This window comes from Trichechus manatus, unplaced genomic scaffold, assembly GCF_000243295.1.
Source record: "Trichechus manatus latirostris isolate Lorelei unplaced genomic scaffold, TriManLat1.0 scaffold00104, whole genome shotgun sequence".
NCBI lineage: Eukaryota > Metazoa > Chordata > Mammalia > Sirenia > Trichechidae > Trichechus > Trichechus manatus.
The window spans coordinates 9,212,163-9,239,460 of NW_004444040.1; the positions used below are offsets into that span (position 1 = coordinate 9,212,163).

General features: G+C 40.6%; 2 protein-coding genes across 4 annotated transcripts in view; one reads left to right on the forward strand and one right to left on the reverse strand.

Moving 5' to 3' along the window:
• MKKS (MKKS centrosomal shuttling protein) overlaps nt 1-17,097 on the reverse strand; it is a 31,860-nt gene extending 14,763 nt beyond the window's left edge. Inside the window, exons 1-2 of one of the 3 annotated variants that reach the window (XM_023737556.1) lie at nt 16,386-17,096; nt 16,045-16,226 (exon numbers count right to left, since the gene is read on the reverse strand). The gene's annotated coding sequence lies outside the window, so the exon portion shown is untranslated. Of the gene's footprint in view, nt 1-16,044 lie in introns of all 3 variants that reach the window. The other 2 variants (XM_023737557.1, XM_004383058.2) reach the window with 2 other exon arrangements.
• SLX4IP (SLX4 interacting protein) overlaps nt 13,858-27,298 on the forward strand; it is a 268,157-nt gene continuing 254,716 nt past the window's right edge. The window contains 1 exon segment of the mRNA XM_023737558.1: nt 13,858-15,866. The gene's annotated coding sequence lies outside the window, so the exon portion shown is untranslated.

Sequence of the window (27,298 nt, forward strand, 5' to 3'; positions counted from 1 at the left end):
ATCTAGGTCAACTGGCATAACAAAATTTATTAAGAAAATGTTCTGCATCCTACTTTGGTGAGTGGCGTCTGGGGTCTTAAAAGCTTGCAAGTGGCCATCTAAGATGCATCAATTAGTCCCAACCCACCTGGAGTAAAGGAGAATGAAGAACACCAAAGCCATAAGGAAAGTATTAGCCCAAGAGACAGAAAGGGCCACTTAAACCAGAGACTCCATCAGCCTCAGACCAGAAGAATTAGATGAGTTCTCTGACAGGGAACACAACAGAGAATCCCTGATGGAGAAGGAGAAAAGTGGGGTGCAGAACTCAAATTCTAATAAAAAGACCAGACTTAGCGGTCTGAGACTGGAAGAACCCCAGAAAGCATGGCCTCGAGACTGTCAACCCAGAACTAAAACCATTCCCGAGGCCAACTCTTCAGACACAGACTGGACTATGGGACATAAAATGATACTCGTGAAGAGTGTGCTTCTTAGCTCACGGAGATACATGAGACTAAATGGGCAGCTCCTGTCCGGAGGTGAGATGGGAAGGCAGAGAGGGTCAGGAGCTGGTTGAATGGACATGGGGAATCGGGCGGAAAGGAGGAGTGTGCTGTCACAGTATAGGGAGAGCAACTAGGGTCACATAACAACACGTGTATAAATTTTTGTATGAAACACTAACTTGAATTTTAAACTTTCACTTAAAGTACAACCAAAAATAAATAAAAAATAAAAATAAAAAAAAAGTATTTACTTAGAGGAAGTGTTGGAGGTTTTAGGTGTCATAAATATACTTCACGGGGGTGCTATGCGTCCTTCCTAGTGACTGGCAGTGTTGGCCTCTAAATCTTCTAACTATTGCATTCCGATGACTGCATCCTTGTATTCCTTTTGTACAAGGAGAAACTACTTTTTTTTTTCTAAAGTGTGGCTATACCAGGCCTCCAAATTCTTATGACTTAAAGGACTTTCAAGTGAACATCTGAGAATGATTAACCATCAGCAAATTATGTGCTGCAACACTGTATGTAGCACATGTAACTAACGATAAGATGTACAAAACAAAACCCAAACAGTGGTAAATGCAATTCATGGTAACCTGAGTATACAGTAAGTCGGGGACTACCTGTACTCTGTAACGATCTCATTAGTCTGGAAGAGCTTATATATAAAAATCAAGCATCTAACAAGCTCTTTAACTCCCTGTTCATGTCCACTACAATTCCCCCCATAAACGTACATTTTATACACCATGTCTAAAGTTACTCTTTTAAGTTGTTAAACTTCTGATATTTTACTACCTGCCTTTTTATATTAATAGTCTAATATTTTAAGCCCTGCTTCCCCCTTCTCTTTAAGAACATTTAAGGGGAAAACAAAATCTTGATTTAAAAAAAAAAAATCTTGATTTAAAATAATATTGTATAAGAAAAAAAATTTGCTTTAAATATTAGTCAGTAATTACATGATAGTTTTATCACAAGTCAAAAGCAGACTTCTCATAACAGAAAAATCTTACTGAGATCCTTCTACAACAAATAGAACCTTAAGAATGACCTTATGCCAAAATTTAAAGCATATTATTACTCAACAGAAGGTCAAAAAGGGTATATTAGAATAGAAAATGTTCTCTAATTATAGGATCACAGTTCTTTACCGGAAACCCTGGGGGCCATAATTCAAAATTTCTGGGATTTTTAGAAATATAGTGTTTATTATAAAACTCATAATCAAACACAACAATATACCTGTAGTGAAACTAAATATGCATATCAGGTGGGCTAAAGATTACAAATTATCACATGTTAATAAAGATCAAGTTTTGCTGCCAAAGGAGTTATGACAAAAAAAGCCTGGTTCTTAGAGCTTTTTGGATTTTGGAATTATAGATAAGGGGCTACAGACCTGAACTATATAAGTACATCCTCTTATCTCAGTGACTCCCAAAAGTAACCAATTATTTTGATCAGACACTAAGGAATTAACACAAGAGTTTTGTATTGGAAAAGAGCTTTTTGCAAGTTACAGACTCTTAAGCTCTGTAATGGAGTCTGGAGCTGGTGCTAACAGCTAAGTGTACGAATACTAGCCAAAAGGTTCAAATTCACCCAGAGATGCCTTGGAAGATGGGCCTGGAGATCTGCTTCTGAGGTCACAGCCTTGAAAACCCTATGAAGCAGTTCTACTCTGCATATGTGGGGTCACCATGAGTCGGAATCAAATCAAAGGCAACAACAATGCAATGGATTTATGGCCTGGAGTCAGCTGCTCGTTTGTACACTTTCATGATCCTGGTGATGTTGCTAGTCAAAGGGACTAGTGAAAGGGACAGGAAGAGTAATGGATCGATCGTCCTTTACCTTTTCATGTAAATGACTCTTTCAAAAAGTGTCAGAGGTCTCTGTGCAACATATATTTCTAGACGCAATTGCAGGATAATATTTTGCTAGTGGGTCATAATAAAAACAACAGGTAACATGCCACCTTAGCTTTGCCTTGCAAATATTTGTCTTGCAAACATAATAGAGCTCTATTATAAGATCAAGTTCCCCATAATTGGAAGGCGTCATGTGGTTGATCAGATTAAACTCAACTTACCTGAAGCCTGCTATTTCCCTTGGGTTTGGATCTTCTGAGGACTTGTAAGTGCCAGATTACTTGGCTCAGGAATGTTGTCCTTATTAGGTACTTGGAAAGTAGGGCTGCTTTTGATTCTGTACCACCCCAAATGTATGAGCCCGACCAATGGTACCATAATAACCAGAACTTTGTAGTCTCTCCAGAAGTTCTGAAAGCTCATAGTACTTCAGCATCAGGGCACCTAAGAAAAGGTTAACAGTTAATAGAAAAAAACCCCCAAAAAACCCCAAATTACATTTGTAAATCACAGGTAGCATATTACACTCTAACAAAAGCTGACTGTTAAACATTTTTATAGTATAGGGTCACTATGAGTCAGAATTGACTTGATGGCAACGGGTTTGGTTTTGGGTTTTTTTTGGTTATATTGCAGTGTTAATTACCAAAAAGAGATATGCTATAGGCACAAAAGGATACCAGGAAGTCACACTTGAGAAATTTATAAAGCAATACTGAATTTTTAGTCAACAATTGTAAAGAAGCAACATGACCTGCTGAGACAGCTATATGAACCTTCAGAAACACTCATCATGGATATCATTTGAAAAATGTATTATTAATTATATTCTCTCTGAACCACAATGAAGTTAGATCTTTTTTTTTTTTTTAATTACATTTAGTCACAACTGTAACAGAAGAATCAAATGGTAATCCTGAAATATGCAGTAAGAATTTAGGTTCTAATTGTCGAATGTTGTGTTATATATATTTTTACAACAACAACAACAAGTAATTTAGATTCTGGATTCTGACAGCATGTAGGTGACGGTGCTCCACCTGAGACTGTCAAACACGGATTCCAACTGCAGCAAGAGTTTTGGCTTGGACTTTATGAATTAGGATGAACTAACGTCATTTTAACACTTATTTGCCAAATCCCTTGCATTCTAGAGTGGTTAACCTGTATTAATAATAACCCTACCCAACAGGGATTATTGTCAACCCACTTTACATGAAGAAATTGAGGCTATTAACTTGCCTGGAGTTACAAAAAAACAGATTTTTTTTTTTTCTGTCTTTGATTTGGAAAGCATGAGGTCAAACTCAGGAAATCTGTGTTCTGAGGATCCACTGGGTTTGTGAACTCTAGTCTGTATAACCTCTAAACACTCCTTATACTTTTATTTAAGCAACACTCAGTAGGCTTTAGTAATTAGCTTATGGACTTACGATGATATGAATGACCACACTTCCCAAGTTCCTTTCTGAGCATGGAAGGATAATAAGGGCTGCTCAGTCTATGGGACATGCTAAGGACTTGGTTCAATTGCATCCATATCAGTTTCAGTGGCAGGAAATCTCCTAAATTACTGTAATTTTGTATAAATGCCATTAGAAAAAAATTTCTACTTATTCTTCCCCTTCTAAATCAAGATTAAAACACAGTACTCATGAGTATAATAGACTGAACTATCTCTGCATTCCATGTATACATTAAAAATGAACAGAAGGCTTTAAGTTTTTGTCTATATACATATCTTACTCTCAGTATTAGAGACCGTCCCCAATGTCCTAATTCACATTGCATAGACTTTGCTGCTAAAGTTAAGCCACTAGATGGAGAAAACATGACCTACTTTGTAACTCAAAGTATTTTATGGCCTTTTCCTTTCATAAAGTGCTCTGGTATCCCAAACACTTTTTGCAACCATCAGAGACCATATCCTTTATTGACAAGTTTATGTTTGTTCTATCTTTGGGGAAAATCAATCACAAATAACTGCATCCTGATTAAATTTCATTGTGGTGCAAAAATCCTTGGAACATTTGAGATAAAATAAAATTTTAAAGTGTGGGTTTGGACACAGTTGGGGGAGGTACTGGGTGATCTGGGGTAATGCAGGAAGAGCTTTCCTAAGGGTTACTTCCCAGAGGGGTGGATAAAGGGGGAGAGGCTGTGCCAAAGTCAACCAGCTTGTCTTGACTGACATGTGGCACTTCTGTCCACAAAAGACCTTAAATTGAAGGTCTAAAAGGTATTGTCTTTCATGTCTGGTCTCCTTAATGCTTAAGGTGACTTTAGCACCTCTAACTGACATTCTCTGCATGAGGTTATCAAGATATATTATTTTTAATAGATGGCATCCTTGCTATTCACCATATACTTCTCTATGATCACTAACATAATGCAGCAGTTGTCAGCTTTTTCCTGAACTATAAACTTTTGGGAAAACTAACCCTAGAAGAGAGAAAATTCTGATTGTTACTAAAATTAGTGTTTTGTAGCTACTACTCATAGAGTGGTGATCTTTGGACCAAACTCAGAACCATACAGGTACAGTGTTGAATCTGAGTCAAGAAGTGGCATTTCAGGCCCCTGGGCAGCTGCTGCCAGTGACAGCATGGGCTTTGCTTCTTTTCTTTGTAAGAGACCGTGGTCTAGCTGACACTGAGGTTGGTTTCAGGACATGAGCTTGATGCTCTCAGCGGAAAACTGTCCAAAACGGTAGCTTTCCATTGGGACCCTCTCTGGCATAGATGGACAAGGGTGACTAGCAGCTTAGGGGACTTTTGGGACTTGCTGCATTTGCTCTTGCCCCATGTGGTCACCCTGCTTCTGACAGGATTTCATACACCTTATTCATTAGATTCAGCCTTACTCTCCCCACCCTCTCTCTGTATAATCCTGACAATCAGGAACCCACTTGAAATCCCTGGTTACAGAAAAGAGAATTATTTGGATAAAAGGATATAATAAAGTTGGGATGAGTGACTCAATAACTAAAATTTGGAAAAAATTAAACTATGATCTGTAACAGCAATGTTCAGGAAAGTTTTGTACCATTCTCCCCTTGAAGATCACCGTATCTAATGTGAAAGACCGTGAACATTCCTTTCTGTTGCCGTCGAGTTGATTCCAATTCGTGGCGACCCCATGTGTTACAGAGTAGAACTGCTCTATTGGGTTTTGTTGGCTGTAATCTTTACGGAAGCAGTTTGCCAGGCCTTTCTTCCACAGAGCCACTGGATGGATTCGAACCACCAACCTTTAGGTTAGCAGTCGACTGCAAACAGCTTGTGCCATCCAGGGTCCTTGAACCTTCCTTAAGAAGAATAAATATAGGGTCTCAGACTAGGATCAAGTTAGCTCCCTGCACTTAATGAATATTTGGGTCATTCCTGGGTTAAGGACAAATGAAGTGCTCCATTTTGTTTACACACTATTTAATAGTCTACTGTTCTTTTCAATTAGGTTAATTTAAGGATCTATACATCTTTCTCTAGATTTAGGTTTAGTCAAACCTAGGTATTACTACCTATTTTCACTGAAAATTCACTATTTGCCAAACATCATTGAGGCCTACAACAGTAGTTCCTGCTTTGTAAACGATGTGGACTGACTTAGTGATTAATTGCTTTAATGTTTACTCAAAACCAACATGTCCCATCATCTCCTCAAATTCTCTGTATCCCATACACTGATTCGGCTAATGGGGCTGAGAGAGCAGTAACTTCTCTGGCAGATTACTCTGCTGCTCTTTGAGAGGCTTGCAAAATGATTATAATCAGGATGATAGGGCTTTTTATGCACAAAGTACCATCAGAGTCTTCTCATTTAATCCCCATAAAAACACTATGAACTATCACACAGTATACATAACAGTCGATCTCCGCCCAGCAAGATGGAACTAACAATTTTTTTAAATGGCATATTAACATCATGCCTGGCATGTTTTTCTAATTTTCATGCTGGGTATATCAAGAGGTGGACAGTGATCTCCTAACATTTTGTCCAAAATTAGAGGGAAAAAGAGTCTATATCCTCCAAAAAATATATTCGTGACGATTATGGATTCAATTGTGCCCCGCCCACCAAAAAATATGTGTTGGAATTCTGACCCCTATGCCTGTGGATGTATCCTATTTGGAAACAGGGTTCTTTGTTAGGTGAACGAACCTATCAGTGTAGGGTGTGTCCTAAACCTAATCACTCAGAGTGACATAAGGAACAGCACAGACAAAGCAAACAAGCTCAAACAGGGGAAGGACAGATGCCATGTGGAGGTCACCAAGGAACCCTGGGGCTAAAGAAGCTGAGACAGAGGTTTTCCCCTAGAGCTGACAGGGAGAGAGCCTTCCCCTAGAGCTGATGCCCTGATTTAGACTTCTAGCCTTCTGAACTGTGAGAAAATAAATCTGTTTGTTAAAGCCACCCGCTTATGATATTTGTGTTACAGCAGCACTAAGAAACTAAGACAGTGACTTACTAATCATTGCGATTAGCTGGGCTAATTGTAATTTGGTTTTATTTAGCTTAGTTCTCAGTGCAAAATGAACAGAAGTTTGTTATAACCAAATCAAAAAAACTCGTTGCTGTTAAGAATTACAGATATCATATTCATTCTTTGTATATATACATACCAAGAAAGGAAAACACTGAGATACATACCTAAGACCACAAAAATTCTTTATATTTAAGGCACTACTCTGTCTAGGACAGCTTCAATACCGCCCCTATGCCACCATGCCTCCCCGGCAATTTGCATTTCAGAGATAACTATCTCTTCAACTTCTAACATTAAGGTCTCTGACAAGCTTACTGTAATTTGTTACATTTCAAGCTAAATGGAGTCCTGGTGGCGTAGTGGTTAAGAGCTTGGCTGCTAACAAAAAGGTCAGCAGTTTGAATCCACCAGCCACTCCTTGGAAACCCTATGGGGCAGCTTTACTCTGAGTCGGAATCGACTCAACAGCAACAGGCTTGGGTTTTCTGGAAGGTTTCTTGGTGACAGAACTGGACAGTCAGGTGAAAGGCAAGAAGGCAATTAAGCTTCCTGGAAAATTCAAATCAGCTGGGCTCTAGCTAGTAGGTTACTCTTTTTATGTAGCATCTTGTCAATTAAAATCACCTAGAGTGTGGCTATAGCTCACTATTAAATTAGACCTACCAAAACTTGGAAGCAGGGAATCGTCTGTAAAAGGTGCTCATTTTTCTCTACGGGGCTTGCTGGAAGGAGCCCTGCTGGCGCAGTGGTTAAAGCACTCAGCTGCTAACTGAAAGGTTGGTGGTTTGAACCCACCAGCTGCTCCCTGGGGGAAAGATGTGGCAGTCTGCTTCAGAAAAGATTACAGCCTTGGAAACCCTATGGGGTAGTTCTATCCTGTCCTATAGGGTCGCTAAGAGTCGGAATTGATTCCACAGTAGTGGGTTGGGTTTGGGGGGGCTTGCTGAGCGCCATCTGCTGTTCTTTTGGACACAGTGCAAGGTAGACCTTTTCCCCCATACGTCTTCATTGCTGCTTTTCTCAAAGTATTTAGAAAAAAAAAGTAATTTAAAAAAAACTTCCACCGAATGTAATTTAATCATGAACAGAACATTAGAATGTTAAACAAATTAATTAACTCAGCTCTTGTGATTATGATATCTGATGAAGCTTACTGAAACTGTCTAAAGCCTTTTCTTTTATGATAATGCTGAAGTCCGGTATTTGTGAATTCTGCATTCCTGAATTCCAATCGCTGACATTAAAAATAGTTTTTATCCTCATTTTTTTTTAATATAGCAGTTTACATTGTGGCATTTTTTTGTGTACACATTAGAAAGGACTGAACGTTGTTTTTGCACCTAGTCAGTTGACTGGCACAATAAAGGGAACAACAGTTTTTCCTTCTTCTTTTCTAACTACATCATGTACAACACTAAGTTTTCCTGTCTTGCAAAAACATGCACGACAAAAATGTTGCTGTCAACTCTTGATGAACTGAATCGGTCATCCCTGAGTTCTATGTTCCCATTTGGCAAAATCCTACCACCAAAATCCTACTCCACCATTCACCGTTAGCTTGACCTACACCCAGTAGCTGGGCTGTTGATAGCAGAGCCAAGTCAGGAGTGGATCTGCAGTCAGCAGTCAGGGTTCCATGGAGGTCAACACAGTTACATACAAATATTTTAGTCTCTGCTACCCTCCTCCATTACTATGAATTTCATGTACTTATAAATTAAAAACATATATATATACTGAAAGCATCTTTTTTTCTTTTTTTTTACAATTTTTACTAACTGTAGGTGGTCCAAAGTATGAACAGTTAAGTAGTTGATTAATGACTAATCAGGAAGGGCAATAGCTTAGCGGTAGGTGTGGCTTATCAGAAAAGTAGTAGCAATGGTTTATAGTTGTCTAAGAACCTTCTAGGCCTTTTCACTGTTTTTACACCCTAGCTGTTATTCCATGCTGGGGCTGGTGTGGGAGAGATGAATTGGTATTATGCAGATAGCCAGATCGTTCCAGATTAAATGAGTCTCCTTGGTGGTGTAGTAGTTAAGATCTTGGCTGCTAACCAAAAGGTCAGCAGTTCAAATCCACCAGCCACTCCTTGGAAACCCTATGGGGCAGTTCTACTCTATCGTATAGGGTCGCTATGAGTTGGAATCGACTCGACGGCACCTAACAACAACACTTCAGATGGGTCCTCAGTACTGCAGCAATGCCTATATGTGTTCCTGGTCTGCTCTGAATCCCTAAATGGTCAATTTCTATTGTTCAACATCATTTTTGAGATTTCTATTTTACTCTCCGCTTTATTTCTGCAGATAACCTATTACAGAAAATAGTGGATATTGGCTATGAACGCCCTCATCTTCCTGTCACCAAGTAAAAACTTCTTCATCTCAGTTCTCATCTTAACCTCATCTCTGGGTCCGAGAGGAAGAACTGGTACGCCTGCTACCTATACTCTAGTCCCACATTCTATTGCATCTTCAGGGTCTAACTTCATCATCCCCTTTCTTTTGCTATTTCCAGTCTCCCACTCTTAATGGTCTTCCTTCTCTGCACAACCTGACCATTTTTCTTCATCTAAAAAACCAAAAGTAAACACCCTTTACCACTCTCCCAGCTACTACACAACACATCTCATTCCTTTCCAATAATGTATTTAGAAACAGTCACTTCCCATTCCATCTTTAAACCTAAATAATCTGCTTCACCTATGTGGATCGTAACAAATTATGGATAACATTGCAAAGAATGGGAATTCCAGAACGCATGATTGTGCTCATGTGGAACCTGTACATACACCAAGAGGTAGTCATTTGAACAGAATAAGGGGATACTGCAGTTTAAAATCAGGAAAGATGTGCATCAGGGTTGTATCCTTTCACCATGCTTATTCAATCTGTACGCTGAGTAAATAATCTGAGAAACTGGACTATATGAAGAATGCAGCATCAGGATTGGAGGAAAACTCATGACCTTCGATATGCAGATGACACAACCTTGCTTGCTGAAACTGAAGAGGACTTGAAGCACTTACTGATGAAGATCAAAGACCACAGCCTTAGTATGGATTACACCTCAACATAAAGAAAACAAAAATTCTCACAACTGGTCCAGTAAGCAATATCATGATAAATAGAGAAAAGACTGAAGTTGTCAAGGATTTTATTTTACTTGGATCCACAATCAATGCCCACGTAAGCAGCAGTCAAGAAATTAAACGATGTATTGCGTCGGGCAAATGTGCTGCAAAAGACCTCTTTAAAGTGTTAAAAAGCAAAGATGTCACTTTGAGGACTAAGGTACACCTGACCAAAGCCAAGGTGTTTTCAATCGCCTCATATGCATGTGAAAGCTGGACAATGAATAAGGAAGACTGGAGAAGAAATGACACCTCTGAACTGTGGTGCTGGTGAAGAATATTGAATATACCATGGACTGCCAAAAGAATGAACAAATCTGTCTTCGAAGAAGTACAGCCAGAATGCTCGTTAGACGTGAGAATGGCGAGCCCTCGTCTCAGGTACTTTGGACATGTTTTACCAGGAAGGACCAGACCCTGGAGAAGGACATCATGCTTAGTAAAGTAGAGGGTCAGCGAAAAAGAGGAAGACTCTCAATGAGATGGACTGACAGACAGTGGCTGCAACAACTGGCTCGAACACAGTGATTGTGAGGATGGGGCAGGACCAGGTAGTATTTCGTTCTGTTGTACACAGGGTCGCTATGAGTCAGAAACAACTCATCAGCACGTAACAACAAGCTGCTTTTGCTCCATTCTCCATGGAAACTGTTCTGACTAGATATAAAGATCACTGATCTCTCCTCTTACTTGATCTCTCTGAAGCATTTTAATGCTTTCATGAAACTCTTTTAAGGAATTGGCTTCTAGGACTCTTTTCTAGTCCTTCTCAGTCTCCTCTAATGGCCTCTCGGTTTTTACTCTCCTATTCCTCCTTATCAAAGACCTGTTCTTGGTCCTCTTCTCTGCGTACTTTTTCCAGAGTGCACTCCACATCTACAAGCTTTCATTAAATTGCAGCCACTAATGACTCCCGCATCTTCCTCTTTGGTTTAGATTCACGTATCAGAGTGACCCTGTTCACTTTACCAGCTTGTCCTCACAGTCTAAACTCATTACATAAAGAAATGAATCCTCTTTTCCCCCCACTGCTGTTCCTCCTGTATTTCCTGTTTGGTTAATACAAGTACTATCTATACCAAGCCACTCAATTCAGACATCTGGATATAGTGGACTCTGCCCTTTTCCTCACATTCCTCATCATGTCAGTCACCAAGTCTTACAATTTGGCTTGAACATTTACTTATATAACCCTTCCTCATGGCCACCTCATTGCCATCAAGTTGATTCTGACTCATAGCTGGACCCCACAGGACAGAGTAGAACTGCCCCACAGGGTTTCCAAGCTGTAATCTTTATGGACACAGACTGCAACGTCTTTCTCCCACAGAGAGGCCAGGGGGTTCAAACTGCCAAGCTTTCAGTTAGTAGCTGGGTGGTTAACCACTGCGCCACCAGGGCAGTCAGAAACTCAGGGCTCCAGTAACATGTTTTACTTAACAAGTCTCTATAGGTGATTCTGATGCTAAAGTTTGAAAACCATTGTTTTAGTCCAACCCCCACTATTCCTTTCTCTACACCGTTACTACAGCCATCTTTCAGAAAACAAATCTGGTTTTGCTTTTATTTGCTTAGAAGTCTCTTGTGTTTTGACTAAAAGGTGAAATAAAAAAAAAAATTCTTAGTACAACATAAAAAGCCCACCAGGATCTAGCCCCTGCCTTCCAGTTTTCAAAACGTAAAGCACAGTAAATCATTTTAGTAAGGATGCACTCCCATGTAGTGAATAAGGGGATGGGCTTAAGAATCAGACTGCCTGGGGTTTAAACCTCTACCCTACCCTACCACTTTACAACTGGCTGGATGACCTTGAATGACTCACTTAACCTTTGTTAACTGTTAGGTGCCTTTGGTTCTGACTCGTAGAGACCCTATGTACAAAAGAACAAAACACTGCCCGGTCCTGCATCATCCTCACAATCATTGCTATGCTTGAGTCCATTGGTGCAGCCAACGCGTCAATCCATCTTGTTGAGGGTCTTCCTCTCTTTCACTGACCCTCTACTTTACTAAGCATGATGTCCTTCTCCAGGGACTTGTCCCTCCTGATAACATGCCCAAAGTACATGAGACGAAGTCTTGCCATCCTTGCTTCTAAGGAGCATTCTGGCTGTACTTCTTCCACGATAGATTTGTTGGTTCTTCTGGCAGTCCGTGGTATATTCAATATTCTTCACCAACACCGTAATTCATATGCATCAATTCTTCCTCTGTCTTCTTTATTTACTTACCCTGGCCATGCCTCAATCCCATCATCTATAAAGTAAGAATGACTTTCATATGACAAGGTGGTTGTACAATTACCACAATACCTGACACTTAGTCTGGGCTCATGGATTGTTTTTTATTATTATTATTTCAAAAGAAAAAAAAATTACTAGAGTCCTCACCTATTCCTAAGAGGAGAGGATTAGAAAGATGGCCCAGACTCAGGGAAGTGGTCCCCATAAAGGATGCCTATTTCTTCGGGCAGTTTTAGTACAGATCTGAAAAAAAAAAAAAAACCTGGATTCTTAAGAAAGAGGTTCTGAGGTCTTTGGCGCTCACATTTTGATTAGGTATGGTAGATCTAAGGAGCCCTGGTGGTGCAGTGGGTAAAGCACTTGGCTGCTAACCAAAAGTTTCACAGTTTAAATCCACCAGCTTCTCTGTGGGAGAAAGACGTGGCAGCCTGCTTCCTTAAAGATTTACAGCCTTGGAAACCTATGGGGCAGTTCTACTCTGGTTTGGTAGGGTAGGTCTATAATCAGATCCCAGGATGTTACAGGATAGATACATCAAATTTCTAAACCGAGCATCAGGAAAGCTAATCATGAAGGAAATAGAAGGGCTCAAGGAAACAGCAAAGCAGCAAACAGATAAGAATAAATTTCATGCTTGTTTCTGATATAACGATTAAATGTGACAGTCTGAGTATGAGTGAAACTTGACCTGTATTTTCAGAAATGTTGTTGGTAGCTTAAGAGCAAAGGCTTTGAGAAGCTGATGGCACCAGGAGGCCTCCACTGTCCTCAGGGACATGCCGCACCCTCTCCTGTGAATAGATGTTCTCACCAATCCATGAGGCCCCCAAAAAGAGCGCTGCAAGGTCCCAGGTCCCCTAGTCATTGAGACCTAAATGAATATGCATGACTTGAGCCTTAATGCATAGTTACGATCTAGCCGATTAATGAATATGCATTATGTTAGGCTCCCTTCCCTTCCCTAGTTCTCCAGGTGTGGGGCCTGTGCAGGCCCTTCTTGCCTGGCTGTTTTGGAAAACAAAGGCATTCTGATTGCTCAGGTTATTTTCAGAAACCAGAGTCAAAGGGCCAAACCAAGTTCTTTGTCCCATAAATATATACAGAACATATGTTTTTATGTGCCATTAAGTTGATTCCGACTCATAGTGATCTTATATGACAGAGTAGAACTGCACCACAGGGTTTCCTAAGCTGTAATCTTTACAGGAGGAGATTGCCAGGTATTCTCCTGAGGAGCCACTGGTGGGTTCGAATCACTGACCTTTCAGTTAGGAGACGAGTGCTTAACCACTGTGCCATCAGGGTTCCTTATAGAGTGTGTATACACATACAGAGAGAGAGAAAGCAAAAGGGGGGGAGAGAGAGAGAGACAGATGAAGTGTGTGTGTATATAGATAGATCGCTTAGTGCCAGTATTAACATCTAGTATTTTGACTAATGTTTGTTTATAACTTATAAGACTGGAAACTACTGGAAAAGTAGATCCAAATACAATCATGTATACAGTGTTTACATCATTTAAAACAAAAACCAGGTGCTGTTGATTCTGACTCATGGCGACTCCATGTGTGCAGAGTAGAACTGCACTCTATAGGGTTTTCAAGGCTGTGATCTTTCAGAAGCAGATCACAAGGCCTTTCTTCTGAGGCACCTCTGGGTGGGTTCAAAGCAATAACCTTTCAGTTAGTAGTCGAACCACTTAACGTTTTGTGACACCCAGGGACTCCTTTACATCATTTAAGGTCTATCAATTTTCACTTCAAATATGTGTGAGATTCATGTTATTTAAATGTTTACTGAGTGTCTGTTAGGTGCTAGAAGGATATTAAGCTGTAGATGGGAAGCTACCAAGATGAATAAGGCATAGTTGCTGTCCTCAAGAAGAATAGTCTTGAGAAAAGAAAGACATAATCCTAATATAACACGATTAAAGACAGTATAAGAGAAAAAAAAAAAAAAAAAAGCCACGCAGTTTAAGACTTTTACTAAGTTGACTCATTTTCAAAACTGACCCCCTCATTTTCCTTTACCTTCCTCTGAACTAGTCTGAAATAATTTTTATTTACTCCATTTTCTTCAGCTATAGCAGGGAGTCTGTATCTATAAAAACTAATAATTACCACCCACTACAACAAAGGTAGGAGTCATCTGTTCTGTTTCACTGCTATATTGCCAGTGCATAACAGAAAGTGGTACAGCTCCCTAATGTCCGATACAGGGTGGCTCATTCTTATCCTTCAGCTCTTAGTTGTGATGTCATCTATTCAGAAAGCCTTTCTCTAGGCACTCAATCTAAATTTTCTCTGCCCCTGTCACCCATTATTCTCTAGCATGTCTATTTCCTTCAAAGACCCAACTACCTTTGTAGTGAATGCTGTGATGTGCTACCCCGATTCACCTTAAAAACGAAGGACTCATTTCCCCAGCTGCTAGGAGTATTGAGACAGCCCTCAGCTGTCAGCTCCCTCGAGGACTGCCTTGAAGACAGGTGAAATTATACACTCTTTCTGGGGCAATGGGTATAAAGGTTTGTCTCTCACTCCAAGCTGGGACAACTCTGAAGGGCCATCCCAGCTCCAGGGGTTGGCAGATGACTTCTTGAGTCTGCACCGCAGCTCAGCTTTTCTGTGTGACCAATCCTGCTTCCTTCTTTCCTCTCCCTTCCACAGGTGATCCAAAAAAGTCCTCCCTAATAAATGTCCTAAGAAGCCTTGGTGGTGCAGGGGTTAAAGCTCTCTGCTGTTAACCTAAAGGTAATTGGTTCGAACCCACCAGCTGTCCCACGGGAGAAAGATGTGGTGGTCTGCTTCCAAAAAGATTTATAGCCTTAGAAACTCTATGGGGCAGTGCTATTCAGTCCTATAGGGTCACTATGAGTCGGAATTGACTCGGTAGCAATGGGTAATAAATGTCCTGCACACAAATCTCTTCAGTCTGCTTCCCAGAAAGCCAAACCTGGGACAATCTGGAAAACATTTTATTCATTTATCAGTTTACTCATTTATTGTTTCTTCTCCCATCACTAGAATATAAGCTCCATGAGGTCAGGGACCATACCTGTCTTGTTCACTGCTGTATCTGCTAACTTAGCACAGATAATTAGATAGATAAACTAACGAAGTTAATGAATGGATGGATGAAACTGCGGGTATTGACAGCAGATGTGAAATAAAAGATCGCCCCCTACAGCAACAGAAGGTGGAATGGCTCCATCTGGGAGGAGGATGAACACGACCCCAAGAGGTCTCCTCAATCTCAAAAAAATTATCATCCCCTAAAGTCGAAAGCCCTGTGAGTCTCGTTTCTGCTTTCACAAAGTTGGCATTATCATGTTGTACAACCTTCTGGCGGCCAGCTCCATGTCAGGGGGTGGCCCCCGCCGCCTAGCCTGCCTCGGGTATACCGTGCACCCTCCCCGAAACAAGTATACAGCGTGCCCTCCCAGTAAAGGAGGGAGTGACTGGAGCGCTGACGAGTCACAGGATTCAGCTAGAAGGTGGTAGCGCAAGTGCAATCAGTGCTTTGATTGGGACGCCTTTCCATCTACTTCACCGGGTTTCGGTGCGGATACAACACCTCCTCGCCATCCACATCCGTTTCATCAACTAGAATTTACTACACAGCGCCATTTTAAAGGTAGGTCTTTCGCCTCCTAACGAGCCAGCCTCCTCGTCCTCGACTCCAATTATCCTTCAGTGAGGACACCGGTGACCTTACTGAAGGGGGGGCGGGGGAGGCACCTACAAGGCACCCCTCCCCTCTCTTCGGTCGGGGAGAAAGCTGGCTTTTCCACCTGAGGTTTCAGAGCTCTCACCTGCCCACCAACTGCCTCGCCTCTCAAGGCCACCACCGCCAGCAGGTCGCAGCCGAGCCCCACGCCGCGGTCACCACCGATCCTGGCAAATCGCGCCCGGCGTTAGAAGGCGGAGCATCCGCAGCTTTGCAGTTGATGCCGAACCCGCTCCGATTCCGCGCCTCCGGGCTTTCGGCGAAGCTCTTAGAAAACGAAAGGGGTGCGTTAGGGGCTGGGCAGTGACCCTAATTAAGAGGAGGATGTGCTGGGGCAGAGTTAGCTCAGGTTCAATCTCAGCAAATTGTTGAAACTGTAAATTTAAACTAGTATAGCAAATCGGCTTGTCAGGACACAACGCCTACCTTATGGTGCGCTCTCAAGAGATATTTGTTGACTGAATGAAAAAGTAGCCGGCCGTTGCTAGCCGCCCTTTCCGTCCTCCCAGACTCGACCAATCACAAAGTCTCTGACTTGTCGCTCAGCGCCAATACCCCGCCTTCCTTTGCGGCTGCCTCCAAACCCAGGAGAAAAAAAATTAACCGTTTTAACTTCCCTGGAATCGAGTTGGAGATCGGACATGCGCGGTGAGAAGTGGTCACATTCAAGCTTCTGCCTTCAGTCGGTCCTGTGGGGGCTTACGGAGAGGTCGGAAGTCCTCTAACTCAGTGCCCTTCACAAATTAGACAATTTCCGCGTATATGTATATCCTGCTTTATGGTTCGTGGAAACACGTTTATTCTCTACCATTCAAAAACATACTGTAGGGAGTTATGTTTCCACGGCAACTTTTAAAAAAAATTTTTTAAGTTATCTGGCACTTTGAAAGCCAACTTTACTTCCCAGCCTGTCTTTCCTAAGATCCACTGCATTGAGAATTATTGTCCATCCTTATGGTGGTAGTTTTCCGGTGTCATAAAGACTATATACCACAGAAATATTGCGTTTTATTTATTTATTGTTTTTCTCTTTATCATGTCAGCTGTTCAGTACTGTGGGTAACTGAGATTCGCCACCTGTCAATCACAGTCATTGCGTTCCCAAGCCCTTAAAAGTCAACCTTTGCCGCCATTTTTGTTTTGGGCCCACCTTGAAAGCCGTCAAGTCAGAAACGGAGGCCATGTTTCTTTTGGGCAAATTTCTAGCGCTATCAAAGTCCCTCATGTATGTTTCGTCGCCATTTTAAATCTTGGTTGTGGCTTCAAGCGAAGGTGAAGCTGCCGAGATCATTTTGTGTTTGGGCAGCGGCAACGTTCCCAAACGCGCGGGGGGACACTGGGATGGGGAAATAAGCTTGAAGCACAAGTACGTAAAGCTCCTGAAGGTTGGCTTGCGAGCCTATCCTGCAGGTATTACTACATCAGTGGCCGTGGACAGTAACAAAAATAAAAGCCCGAACCCAAACCCCGCCACCATCATAGGTAAGAACAGTGGGGCTTCAGACAACCTAAGGAGTTCCTTCACTCGAACTGTTTACCCATTTCCTCTCTGGCACTCTGAGGTTTTTTTTTTTTGCTTTGATTTTTGAGCCTCTTCCAAATTCTTCTCTCTGCTTCCATCTCTCTTCACTGTTTTCAAAGAGCTAAAACATTGTTAAATCTAAGGATCTGGGAAGCTTGAGTTTTAAAGTGGAAGTACTAGTCTGGAAAATTTTGTTTTTTTTTGAAGGACAAAGTGAAACATAATGAATGGGCCAGGTATTTGTATCAAGCTGTGTCTGCCCACATCTATATGATAAATGCAGTCGCCCTCCTAGACGTTTTTGGGGTGTGACCTAAATACAGTATGTGTGCGTATATACTCCCCATTCATTCATTTATTCACCACTTTTATTGAATACCTAATGCATGTGTGGAACCCTGGTGGCTCAGTGCTTAAGAGCTTTGCTGCTCACCAAAAGATCTGCAGTTGGAATCCACCAGCCACTCCTTGGAAACCTTATGAGGCAGTTCTGCTTGGTCCTATAGGGTCGTTATGAATCTGGCAACAAGGTTTAATGCATGCTAGAAGTCCTTGGGTGGTGCAGTTAAGGTGATTGCCTGCTAGTGGAAGTGCTGGAGGTTTGAGTTCACCAGAGGCACCTTGTAAGAAAGGCCTGGCCATCTGCTCTTGAAAAAATTGGCCATTGAAAACCCTATGAAGCGCCCCCCCCCAAAAAAAAAAACCAAACCCATTGCCATGGAGTCGATTCTGACTCATAGCCACCCCATAGGGTTTCCAAGGCTGTAAATCTCTATGGAGGCCGATTGCCACATCTTTCTCCCGTGGAGCTGCTGGTGATTTCCAACCACCAGCCTTTCAGTTAGCAGTCATGGCTTTAACCACCGCACCACCAGGGCTTATTCTATGAAGCACAGTTCTACATAATTAACATTTACGTAGCTATGTGCCGGGCATAGTTCTACTCTGACACACATGGCAGCACCGTGGGTCAGAATTGACTCAATGGCAACTGGTTTAATGTATGCCAAGACCTAGGGATTGAGCAGTAAACTTAAAAAATAACAACAAAAACACCTTTCATCTTAACTATCACCTCGGCAGCTAGGTTGGGGCAAGTAACAGTATTGTATGGTTCTTAGCACTGTTAAACTGTACAAACAAGTACTCCGCTTTCTTCTTTCCCTATCCTCCCACCTTCCCTTTTTCCTCTGCTGTAGGAATAAAGTGTATTGACACTTCTTTCTCGGGTCCTAGACAGAGTTGTAAGGCGCCCTCGTGACGCAATGGTTAAGTGCTCAGCTGCTAACAAAAGGTTGGCGGTTCGGACCCACCCAAGCGGTTCTGTGTAAGAAACACGTAGCAGTTCGCTTATGTAAAGATTACAACCAAGAAAACCCTATGGGTCAGTTCTGCCCTGTCACATGGGGTCGCTATGAGTCAGAATCGACTTTATGTCACCCAACAACAACAGATATAGTTGTAGGCCAGTTGGCCAATTTTACAAGTTGCTCAGGGCCTTGTTTCTCAAAGTCGATCCACAGACCAGAAGCATTAGCATCACCTGGGAGCTTGTTAGAAATGTCGTCTCAGCCCCCATCCCAGACCTGTGGAGTCAGCATCTCCTTCGAATGACTCCTTTACACCTTACAGTTCGGGGAGCACTGACTTAGGGCATGGACTAAGAGAAAGCCCGCCTCTTTCCAACCTGTGCTTCTTAACAAGATTCACAATGTATAGTCAGTTTATTATGTATATTAAGTACAGTGGACATTTTTAGCCTACCATCCTGATGTCAAGATACCCATTTAACATTCTAAAAAACTTGAGAATTTGCCAGTCCAGCATATTTTTATGTAATTTCTGTTACAACATTGAAAGTAGAGTTGTTTTTTTTTAAAGTTTATATTGTAAAAAAAAAAAAAAAAAAGTACTGTCTCCTGCCTTCTTTCGACTATCCTCTGTGCATGTTCTTATAATTTATAAAAACGTGGACTCAAGCCCGCATTTGGACCACAGTTCAATATTAACTTAGATAACCTTGGTCCATGGTTTAGCAAAGCTTTTTGTGGCACCTTGCTTTCTTGAGAAATCTTAACTCTACATCGGGAGTTCTCAACCTTGGCTGCAAGGGAAAGTTGCCTGGGGATCTTGAAAAGACTGTCAATCAGTATCAGCAGAGGTTGAGACACTGGGTAGAATTAAGGAGCCAGGAAGATATTTGAAAGAACAGCAAACCACTTTTACATTTTTCACTTTTCATTATTTTCATTATGTAGATTTTTCTCCCCCTTATGGTTTTATCTAAAATAACTAGGAATTTGAAGGCAACAAAGAGAATCGACCTGGGAACGTGGGGAACCAGTTCAACTCTTGTTTATTTATTTTTATTTTGTCTCATATGAGTGTTAGGAATTCTGTCACTAAAATACTTTATGTTCTGTGAATGTGAGGAAGTATTTTATAAGTATAATATTCATCGCTTCTCATTTTCACATACTGTATCTTAGATGTGGCGGGAGAGGATGGTAGGTAAGAGCCAGGCTCCCTGGGTTCAAGGCCTCTTGTCTCCATTTACCAGCTGTGTGACCCTGAGCAAATTACTTAACCCCTCTGTGCTTCAGTTTCTTCATTTGTAAAATAGGATTGATGTGACGTTGGATAAGTTAATCATGCCAGAAAAGTGCTTAGAATTGTGCCTGGCACATAGTCACAGTACATAAATGTTAATTAACTGTCACTATTTTTATTTAAATTTTTGGATTATTAAGGTTTGTTCATGCATGCAAATCACCATCAGGAAAGGTATCGCGGTTCTGTAGCTTTTCAGTACATACGCTCGTTTGGAAAAGAGGGTGGTCTAAACACAATATACCAGGTCAGGAAGGTTTTTTTTTTTTTTTTTTAGAATGGTCTTTTTTTTTCCCCTCTGAACAGCTTTATTGAGGTACAATTGTCATATAGTAAACTGCACATATTTAAAGTATACGATTTGACATGTTTTAACATGTATACACCAGGGAAACCATCACTAGAAACAAGATAATGAATGTATCCATCATCCCACAAAGTTTCCTCTTGCCCCTTTGTAATCTCTTTCTTGGGCTGCTCTCTTCCAGGCAACCACTGATCTGCTTTCTGTCACTATAATAGTTTGCATTTCCTAGATTTTTATCTAAATGGAATATTACAGTATATGCTTTTTTTTTGAGGGGGTGGTATGTCTGGCTTCTTGGCGCAGTGGTAAGTGTTCTGCTGCTAACCAAATGTCGACAGTTTGACTCCACCAGCCCCTCCTTGGAAACCCTTTGGGGCAGTTCTGCTCTGTCCCGTAGGGTTGCTCTGAGTCGGAATCGACTTGGCGGCAGTGAGTTTGGTTTTTGGTTTTTCTTTCACTCATCTTAATTATTTTGAGAGCTACCCATGTTGTTAGGAGCCCTGGTGGTGCAACGGTTAAGTGCTCGGCTGCTAATCAAGAGGTTGGCTGGCGGTTTGAACCCACCCAGCCTAGAAAACCCTATGGGACAGTTCTACTCTGTCACATGGGGGTCCCTGTGAGTCAAAATTGACTTAAGGGCACTTAACAACAAATCCTTGTTACTGCCAAGTATCAATAGTTCCTTCCTCTTTAATTCCTGATTAGTATTCCATTGTATGGATATACCATAGTTTGCACATTTCACCAGCTTCTGGGCATTAGCCTTGTTTTTGTTTTAACAGTGCTCATTTTCACATTGTTTCGTTCTCCCCCAGCTTATTTGAACGGGGGTGGGGCGGTGGGGGGAGAAAAGTCTAATTATTTGGTGCCCAAAGCTCCTACAGACAGTGAGACCAGGTGACAGTGGTAACACTTGTTTGTGTCAAGGCTTCACTTTTGCCTTTGTGTAATTTACAGATGAATGTTTTCTAAGTAAAACTTACAATGACTTATTTTAAATGCAAAATGCATGCAGTGCCTTTTTAGTGGATTTTATGTCTTAACGCATAAACGCCTAATCATTTTAAGCTGCCTTAAATCTTTAAAGTCTACTATTTATACATGACCTTTTAGGGATTGAGAACAATAATTCCTGTGCATTAAGAAACCTGCTTATTAGGCAGCAAAGTAGAGATCTATATAGCCAAGCCTAGAGGATTCTAAAACTGCCTTTTGTCAGTAGATGGAGAGTGCCGTTTATATTTTGTGTTGCTGTACATACATTTCTAAAGTCTTTTTGCTTCTGTTACAGGAATCAGTGTCTGGTAGTTATTATGGTATTGGCATTTTGTGCCTGAATAAATAGGCACTGGTAACAAAAATTGAATTTGACTTGTGTTACTTATAAGATAGTATATAGAATATCACTGTTACAGTATTTTGGATGCTTAAAAGTTCATTTGTGCCACTATTTTGATTTTTTTCTCTAGTTTGAAAAGATTGGATGGGGGATTTTTACAAATTTATTTTTAAATTTATGTACAATAAAATTCACTGTTGTTGGCTTCATTAATTTTGACCAGTGCATTGAGTCCTGTGACCGCTGTTAAATGAGGATACAGAACTGCTCTGTCACCCTCCCCAAATTCCCTCCTGCTGCCCCTTTGTAGTGACCCATCCCCACCGCTCTCCCCTTAACACCAGCAATCTGTCTCCCTCCTAGTTTTTGTATTGGAAAGATTAGCTTTTAAGACATTACATTAATGATTATCAGAAGTTTTTTTTCCCTATGGTGAAGGTGAACAGGAAGCTGGTAGTTATCAGAGTGGGACTTGAGTTCCAAGATAGAGTGATTGTGTGCTGTCTGCTCCTGCCGTCTGCACTTATAATAATGATTATGGTTAACTCTGAACACTGTGTACCAGGCTCTGGGCCAAGTGTTTACATATCTGATACTGTGTAATCCTCACAGGACCTATGAAATGGAAACTGTGGTTATCCCATTTCACAGATGAGAAAACCAGAGTCTTAGAGAGTTTAAATAGCCTATCGCATGAAGAGGCAGAACGTGAACCAATTTCTGTTTTACTAGAACCTGAGGGTGTGCCTGTACCATGGATTAATATGTCTGTTCTACCAAAGTATTAAATAAAAATTAAAACCAGTTGCTGTCGAGTCGATTCTGACTCATGGCAACCCCCTGTGTGTCAAAGTAGAATTGTGCTCTGTAGGGTTTTCAGTGGCTGATTTTTCAGAAGTAGATCACCAGGCCATTCTTTCAAAGCGCCTCTGGGTAGACTCAAACCACCAACCTTTTAGTAAGCAGCTGAGCACATTAACCATTTGCACCACCCAGGGACTCCAAATAAAAATTTCCCGTTGCTTATTAATGAAACATTTTAAACAGGCCCTGGGGAGAGTTTTCTGTGGATGCAGCAAAAAGAGGAGGTCCGGATTAAGGGTCAGCTGACCGGGTTAAGGGTGTAGAGTGAGTAAAAGGTGGGCTCTTCCATAGAATTAATTTTGGTCAAGGATTTCAGTATTTGACCCACACCTAAGGGCAAAGAAAAGAAAAAAAATCCTAATTTTTTTGTCACTTGCATTATTTTCCTTCTATTGTTGGAAGTATAATAAGTTTCTAGATAAAATTTGAAATCTGGTGATTAGAAGCCTGACATTTATTTCTGGTCTTATTAATCTGAAGTAGTTGCTTTGGCTTATGACACAGGCCAGGAACACTAGAGGGAAGACAAATGTGGATTTCAGTGTGCCTTGGATTTTCCCACAGAATAATCTAGAAGGTCATTGGCTTTCTTTATTAGAGTTTATCTCTGCTTTGTATTTAAATGACAGGATAGTCATGTGATGATCGTTTAATCTACTTCCATTCCCTCCTCAAATTCATTTTCTTTCCTTTCCCCATTAAAGACACATGCATACTTATTTTCGGTGGGATCATACATATGCTATCAAAGGCTCCTCTTGGTGAAAGTATGTCTGTTTTCAGTCCAGAAAAGTGGGCTCAAGAATGTCGAATAGAGGATGAGAGTGAGACATTATTTGCAGGATTTATAATATATACTTTAACTTTTCAGCATGCTTATGTAAATTATGCTTTCAGATATTTGGGAAATTGATCTTTTTGGAGATTGTCCTGAACTTATTAAAAATAGGCAACAAAATAATTCCACTAAATTTAGACTGAACTGACAGCTCTGGGAACAAGGCTTTTTAACATTTATGCTTTAAAACCCAGGCTCTGAACTTGCTGCTCTCTCCTGAAAGCAACTTTGAGAGCCTAGGAAAGTAATTTTTTAAGATGCACATTTGCTTTTTAATAGTCAGTAAAACAAGTTTAGAAAAGCCTCAGGATGTTCCCAGATTCACAACTTAATACTGAGGCTAAGAATATCTTTTCCATTAAAGTGGATGTTAGAATGTCAGTATTTTAAATACCAAAAAAATTATGCACTGAAAAACTCCCATTTAAGGCCCAAACTTCAACCTACCTCTGATCTGTTGCCCATTATTTTCAATACAAAAGATTTTTAGATCTTCTCTGTGTGTGTTTATATGAATTACAACTCTTTCAACTTTGGCTGCATGATACGTAAAACTTACATGCTATTTATATATGGAAGTAGGTCCAGAGTGCTTTGAACTTTTAAAAAGACTTCATGTGAAATTTTGGGATTTGGGGACAGTACAGTTACATTCTACCAGCCATCTGTCAGTTTGTCGTACTGTAGTGGCTTGCGTGTTGCTGTGATGTTTGAAGCTCTACCACTGGTTTTTCAAATACAAGTATGTTCACCCACGGTGGACAGGCTTCAGTCAAGCTTCCAGACTACGGCAGACTAGGAAGAAAGGCTTGGTGATCTACTTCCAAAATTATTCACTGAACACCTCACGGCTCACAACAGAACCTTGTCTAGCTCCCTTGCTTTGTACACGTCATCAGGAGGGGTCAGTCAGTCAGTGGAGGAGGACATCATGTTGGTGAAGTAGAGGGTCAGCGAGGATGTGGCGGCCCTCGGTGAGATGAATTAGTACAATAGCCTCAACGATGGACTCGAACATCTGGTAATTGTGAGGATGATGCAGGGCCAGGCAAAGTTTCGTTCTGTTGTACATGAGGTTACCATGAGTTGGAGTTGACTCAATGGCATCCATCTATGTATCTATATGTCCATCTGTCTAAACTATGTAAACATACATTAGATAAAGGAGTATCAATCTGAAAAAATGGAAATTAACCCAGTCAGTAGCCTCTAATTTAGTAATGTCAACACACTAAAGTCAGCAAACTTTTGATGGCTACCTGTTCATGCCTCAGGTATCAAAGAGGACAGGAGTGGACCCTCTCTCCTCTTGCCCTCCCCACCCTACTGTGTCCTGCCAGACCTGCTGAGACTTGGCTGGGAGACAGAGACACCTTGCTCTGGGCACCACCTTTGCCAATTTTTCTATTAGTTTATTTTATTTTGAATACTCGTCCTTTGCTTGTTGTATATCTTGCGAATAGCTTCTCCTGGTTGTGACTGTCCCTCACCCTCCATTTCTTTATGGAACATAAAGTTTTAATTTTTCTGACAAAAATAAAAAATTAACTTTTTATTCTGAATTAATTATAGATTCACAGGAAGTTGCAAAAAAATGTACAGGAAAGTCCTGTGTACCTTTCACTTAGTTTCCCTCAATGGTAACATCTTACATAACTATAGTACAAATATCAAAACCAGGAAATAGATATTGGTACAATTCACAGAGCTTATCAGATTTCACCAGTTTTAACATACATTTATTTATCTGTGTGTGTTTCTGTGCAATTTTATAAAGTATAGATTTGTGTAATGACTACCATAATCAAGATAAAGAACTTTCTCATTGCCACAGTCTTCCTCCTGCCACCCATTTATAGCCACACACCCATCTTCGCATCTTTAACCCCTGGCAACTATTAATCTGCTCTTCATGTCTATAATTGTGTTATTTCAGTAATGTTACATGAATAGAATCATATATTATGTGACCTTTTGTGATTGACTTTTGCAGTCAGTATAATTTCCTTGAGATCCATCTAAGTTGTTTTGTGTAGCTCGTTCCTTTGTATTGTGGAATAATACTCCATGGAGTGAGTGTGCCACAGTTTGTTTAACCAGTCACCACCCACTGGTGCACATCTGAGTTTTTTCTAGTTTTTGGCTATTACGAATAAAGTTATGACTGCAAACAGTCATGTACAGGTTTTCATGCAAACATAAATTTCCATTTCTCTTGCTGTTGGGCCTAGCTTTTAACAATGGATTATCTAATATAATAAAAGCACAAACAGCAAAAGACAAAATAAATAAGTAAGACCTCATGAAAATTAAAAACCTTTGTTCATCAAAAGACATTACCAAACAAGTGAAAAGAAAAAATAAGCTGGGAGAATATCTTCAGAAATCATACATCCAATAAGAATCTAATAACCAAAATATACATAAAACTTCAACAACTTAACAAAAAGATAAATAACCCAATCATAAGTCAGGCAAAGGACTTGAATAGACATTTCACCAAAAGGATATTCAGATGGCCACCAAACGCCTGAAAAGATGCTCACTGTCATTAACCATCAGAGAGATGCATATCAAAACCACTGTGAGACACTATTTCACTCCCACTAGGATGGCTAAGATAAAAAGAAATAGAAAATAACGAATGTTGGTGAGGATGTGGGGAAATTGGAACCCTTATCCATTGTAGGTAGGATGCAAAATGGTAGAGTTGTTGTGGAAAAGCATGTGACAGTTCCTCAAAAACTAAAAATAGAAGTACCTTATGACCCAGCAATTCCACTCCTAGGTGTATACCCAAAAGACTTGAAAGCAGAGACCCAAACAGAGACTTGTACACCAGTGTTCATCGCAGCACTCTTCCCAATAGCTGAAAGGTGGAAACAGCTTAAATGCCCATCAGCATATGAATGGATAAACAAAATGTGGTACAACATAGTGGATACTGCTCATCCAATAGGAGAAACTCAACAATGCTACAGTATGGTTGGAACTTGAAGATGTTACACTGAGTGAAATAAACCAGTCACAAAAGGACAAATATTATATGATCTCACGTATATGAAAGGACAAGAAAAGGCAAATGTGTAGAGACCAAAGTTTGTTAGTGTTTACCAGGGGCATGAGGGTGAGGAAAAGGGCGGTTAAGGGTTTATGGAGTACTGAATTTCAGTTTATGGTAATGGAAAGATCTCATTGATTAAGGGTAGCGTTGCACAGCTGATTATTTTAAGTGCCGTCAATACATTGTACACCTGTAAAACGTTGAATTGGCAAAAGTTGTGTGATAGACATATTTACAATGATGATAAAAAAATAGTAATTGTTGAGGCTTTTATATACAACCAAACACCTCATGAGATTTGGTTCCTTGATTTGGAGGTTTAGGGTCATGGTTTCATGGGACATCCCAGTTAATTGGCCTAATATGTTTAGTGTTTCTATTCTACTTCCTACTTTTTGCGTAGTTCCTGGGGTCTTGAATGCTTGCAGGTGGTCATTAAAGGCACAACAGTTGGTCTCTATTTGCCTGGAGTGACAGAGGAAGGTGGAGAGTTGGGAATAGAAGAAGGAAATGGAACTTGTGGCTAATTGCTTCCATGAACAACTGCCTCCTTTGCCATGAGACCAGAACTGGATGGTGCCCAGCTACCATTACTGAACATTTTGATCAAAGATTCTATAGAAGAATCCTGATCAAAAGGGGAAAAATGCAGAACAGAATTGCAGATTTATGGAACAGAGTTTCTGGAGCCATGGAGGCTGGGTGAAACCCTGAACCTATTGCCCTGAGGTAATCTTTAAACCTTAAATCAAAAATATCTTCTGAAGTCTCCTTTTTTTTTTTTTTAAATTTTAT